The following is a 5,437-nucleotide window of genomic DNA, read 5'->3' as shown; positions in this document are numbered from 1 at the left end:
GGGATTCATTAGAATCGGGTCGTTGAACTAATGAGAGATAATCGTCGCATAACACAGACACAACTCTCAAATAAGTGTAGCATATCACGAGAACGTCTAAAGGCCTTCACTGCCGAACAGCGATACAGAAAACTGCCTGAGCGTTGGGTGCCGAATGATTACTTCTGACATGAAACAGAGGTTGTTGGACACCTGTCAACAGTTGTTTTTCCGTTTTGAATAATAGGTTCCTTAACGGCATTGGGACAGGTGATTACAGATGGGTTCACCATTTTGACTACCGGAAACAGAAAGCATTAAAGGAGTTTCGCCACAAAGGATCACAGATGCCAAAAAATTCAGAACCCTTCTATCAGTAAGCGAAGCCATGCCCAAACGTCCTGCACTGTTCACTGTGTGGTTTCTTTGGAATTGATGTCTAAAGGCACAGCCGTAAACCCTGCTACGTACTGCAAGACCCTCATAAAACTGGAAGTGTGAATTCGAAGAGTTCGTCCACACATGGAACACCCTCTCCTTGAGCACAAAAATGCCAGACCACGCACAAACGCTATGACGTCTACAACAATTGATCGCCTTGGGTTCACTGTCATCGATCATCTTCCATTGGGTCCCGACGTGGTCCCATATACTTGTCACCTTACTTACTTGTCTTAAAGAACTCCTTCGAGGACTTCGCTTTGATAGTGATGAAGGTGAGCAAGCAGAAGTGAGGTTGTTGTCCTATCAACTAGGTCAAATATTATATAGTGACGGTATCAATTCAAAGGGTACAGTACTCTCCGACAGAGAAAAGATGTACAACATACTTCGTTGTTCTTGTCAGAAAAGCGTTTTTTGTATAATAATACCATTTTATTTAATACACCGAATCCGGATGCAATGTAGGAAAGAAAGGCAATTTGTATGTTTAATTATTCAGATGTGCACTTCCTTAAAATAGATCCATGAATCCAGTTTGGTAATGTTTGTGAATTGAATGAATGGCTGGTGGTCTGCTGACCACAGATAGTGAAGGTAGATTCTACAATCATCTTTGAGACGTTTCTCTGATCACCTTTGGCCGAACCAAAGAGAGGAAGTATACCAGGGCACTACAGGGCGAGGAATGTGGCTGACCAACAAGGTGGCAAGGTCCTCCCCCACTTCTGCGGAAGCGCCGGATGACCGGATGAACGGCGACGTTTCAGCACTCTGGCGCTGGTTCCTGAGGTGTGAAGACGTGCTCTATGTGTGCTCCAGAAAAACAAAGTTAAATGAAAATGGTACGGATGTGGCAAATTTAAGAATAGATAAACTAATCATTTCTCTTTTCAGAAACTTTTGGTAGGAGGCTCATGTAAATTGTTCGGAAAAAGATGGGCAGGTAAAAAACTCATGGGGAACATAGGATTCTTCGGAAGTGACAAATAAACCACGTGTTGTAATTACAAGACGAAATACTTGCGTGAGGTAGTATTAAGATGAAATACTAGCGTTAGGTAGTATTAAGATGAAATACTTGTGTGTGTAAATCTAAGTTGAAAATAATTAAGATTTCCGTGTGCAGAACTTGAATTAGAGACAAGCACTTCCACGTGATGAGTACAGTGCGAGTCTCAACCTATGACACAGTACAAAAAAATAAAAAAATAAAAAAAATAAAAAAGAGAGAGGAAGTGCTTGTTCCTAGATTCAGTTGAGGATCCGTGTGTGAGATAAATAAGATACCAAAACTTCCATTATGAGATACATTCGTGTGACGCCAGCTTGATATTCAGATACTCTGAGAGTGAACTAAGGTGAGTCAGCCATCTACCCGGCAACACCATGTGGGTTGCATTGCACAGGGAGATGTGCAAAAAAAAAAAAAAAAAGTCCTCCAGAGTTTGTGGTAGGAAAATTATTACATCGGTCAGTGACGTGTGAATCTGGGATGCCTATTGTTTGATGGGGGAACGCAGAACGAGTAGACATCCAAACAGTTTGTTTTTGAGATGTGTTTTATACTGCCAGTGTGATTTATTTGGTGTATTTAATCTGTGTGATTTGCATGAGACAGTAGCGAATTAGTTTCAAATACGGTGTGTCAAGCATGATTTTACCTAGTACAGCACGGTAGTCAGTAAATTCGTTATGTTGCTAATGAATGAGGTTAAGAGAGTGTGGGAGAGAAAGATGTAGCGAAAGATTCCTCCACAGTCCAGAAATTGCACGGTAGGACTAAGCAAAAACATTACGAGACCATAGAATAGTAAAGCGCATATGTTATGTCATGTCCATTTGGTGGAGAATTCCTTGTCTAACTACTGTGTTTAAGTGTAATGCAAGACATTTTGCAACATTGGCGTGAAAGAATTTATTGTAATAAAAGAGGAGATATATAAACAGATAGTGATCTTGATTATTGAGTTCTGGGTAGCCATTTTCTTGAGGTATTTTACCACAATCTCCCTTTTCTTGCTGGGATGTCCAAGCTTTGATTAAAATACATGCCACAGAAAGGAAATGTGGTCTTTCCAGGGTGGAGTGAGTCCATCAGAAGTGTAGACTAGCTATTAAATGCGTTATCCATTGCGTTGGGTTAAGAATTAAGGATAGGCCCTTAACTGATAGGCCCTAGGGCTCATATTTCAAGCATAGCTGCAGTGAGTATGATAAATCATGAAAACACTTCTGATGTACAAATAATAATTGCACTCGTTTGTCAGGCCACTCATCTATTGGGCCTGACTACTAGATGACACAGAATAGGGTAGGAACCTCCCACAATAAACTCTTTCTCGTTGGGAGAAATGTGTTCGTCGCCAGGGTGTTTATGTTCAGAAATAAATATGTAGACTTGAAGACTAAAATGTAGAATGTTAATAATGTTGTGTAATTCAAAAAGCTTTTAGAGTTTTCACATAGAACATTTGGAGGCAATACTTTTCAGCGCGGCCTCGTTTGTATGTAAGTGTAAGAAACGATTTACATTTCTGTGGCTCGTACACGAAATGCTTCGTTCTTTCCTCTTCTGATCATACTTTGGTGGCGACGGAACATTTGCTGAAACCTTAACAGTGCATACCGAAAATGCATAACCGCGTGAGAAGGACGTACCTTCCACTAAAAAGACATATTAAGCTTCTTATACTTTCGTCCTCTTTTGCTTGCCATGAAATACCGCATGAAATGTTCCAGCAGAGTTCTCGGATTAGTCGAGTTTGCATGAACAAGATCCTTATCGACCCAGAAGCCATTAGTGTGACAGCCATTACAGCCCTAATGGAAGGTGCTAAGCCGGCTGCGAAAGGAGATCCAGCGCTTCTTGAAAGCTTACTCGCAGCTGTCCCGTGCGACGGTCCACAGCGAGCCACGGCTGCCGGCATCTCTCAGACAAAGCCAGCATTCGACGAGATCACTTTCAAATCCACCGCACAAACTGACACGCAGACAGCAGTGACCGGAGGGTTTCGATGGAGACTTCCGTACAGTTTTTCCATTGTCATGGCGAAATAAATAACCTTTCCTCGGACTACCTTTTTCCATGCCCGTAATTCTCATGTTCGTTTACTTTCAAGTCGCCTGTGTATCAGCAGCTTTGATACGGTTGTCTACCTCTTGATATTTTCGGTAAATGTGAGTGTCTCGGGAACTTACCGCACCCAAGTCCTTCCCTAGTGACTATTCGTGGCAAACGAAGAAACTGAAACGAAAAGAGAACGTAATAATAAAATCTGTACACTCACTTATTGACAAGAGTTTTCACTTAGCTAATGCACGTTTCCAAGAATAGCTTCTTCATCAGGTCTCCATGTGTTATGTAAGGAGTCCATTATGATGTCAGAAAAACAATTATAGTGTGGTTTTATTTGCATTTTTCCGAAATGTGGCGGAACACATACATTCTAGAAAAATATTTCTAAATTTTTGCTAACATCTGTCTTATACTTGCAACTTTAATTATTTCTCTTGTGTATGACTTCACAGTGAAGTAACTTTAACACGCAATTCACACACTTAGCTGAAAGCAATATGTATAGTTACCAGAAATGACACGACGACTTTCTACGAACAATGTAAATTGCGTGAATATTTGAGGAATACAAAGATAATGTATAACATATATGTTGTACGAGACGAATTACTCTGTACTCTATTTATACTTCCTTATTCCACAGAGAAAGTACTCCCGAGTATGCTTGTCAGTGGTTGTTACTAAACATAAACATCAGTATTAAGGACCACAGCTTACGAAATGAAAGTGAAATGTTTAAGAATCATACGGCTTTCATACAGGAAAAATGCAAGTACATTGTGCGGGAATGCGACATGCAAAAACCTTTTCTGCAATATGTAGTGACCTTTTACACAGTTAATAAACGCTTTAAAAATTCAGTTCTGTGTTATGATTATGCGTTATATGTTACCTCTGTCCTGCCGGTATGTTAAAGTAACTTACAATGCTCTTCGAAACTTGGATTTTTGAAAGCTGTGTACATTCAGATAATAGTGTAAACTCTATGTAAAGGTCACTTTATTGTGATGTCATACAGCGCAAAACGCCAAAATTCACTGACGTACTATACATTTCGAGATGAAACTACACATATTGCTCTGTAATTTTGCTATGTTCCACCACAACTCAGCAAAGTGCTATTAATTGCGTACTACGACAGCATATGCAGATACCGGTTTCTAGTGTGTTGACAGCATAATGGAAATCTTTAATGAAAACTGAAATCCAATGAAGAAGCCATACTTGCAAATGTACTATCCGAACTATTTGAAGTGCGTTCCGTTAGGTTGGTTCCGTGAGACCCACACATCTCTGTGGGTCCTGTAATCTCTTTTAACTGCAGTCGCTTGACTGAACAAAGTGACTACCGCAGAAACTCGCTATGGAAGGCTGCTGAGAATGGCAGTCAGTTCACATCTAAATTAATATCACAAAACAAAAAACACCTTTGTAGATAAAAATGTATTACGATATGTGACATTTCAAAAATGTTACTCCCTTCATTAGTATCAGACACAACTAATACCCTTAACTGTATCACATAAATCGTTCAGTAATCCTGAGTCAAAGATAGATTTTTTTATGAATATGAGATTTTGCAAGATTTTGTGGGCTTCCAAAATTCTACGATAGTTCGAAGTATTCTTGCTCTCTAACAAGTGTTCCAACACGTCGTTCACTTGGCGAGTGATTAGCATAAACTGGTTAATGAACTAACTAGTCATATAAAAACCGCGATTAACTGCGTCAGTGTTCTATGGGAACTTCAACATCAACTCTCACTACTCATTACACTGTACTCATCATGTCACGTGGAACTACGTGTAGTTCGAAACTTACCTGTCGTCCTTGTTATGTTGCACAAACTAACCACAAAAATCATAGCTATTCATCTACTGCTAGTTGTGCACATGTTTACAGTATAAAAGACATGCCGAACTCTGTCGTTTTGGATAC

Source organism: Schistocerca nitens, chromosome 8 (assembly GCF_023898315.1).
Source record: "Schistocerca nitens isolate TAMUIC-IGC-003100 chromosome 8, iqSchNite1.1, whole genome shotgun sequence".
Lineage (NCBI taxonomy): Eukaryota > Metazoa > Arthropoda > Insecta > Orthoptera > Acrididae > Schistocerca > Schistocerca nitens.
Note: the sequence above shows the minus strand (reverse complement) of the source record.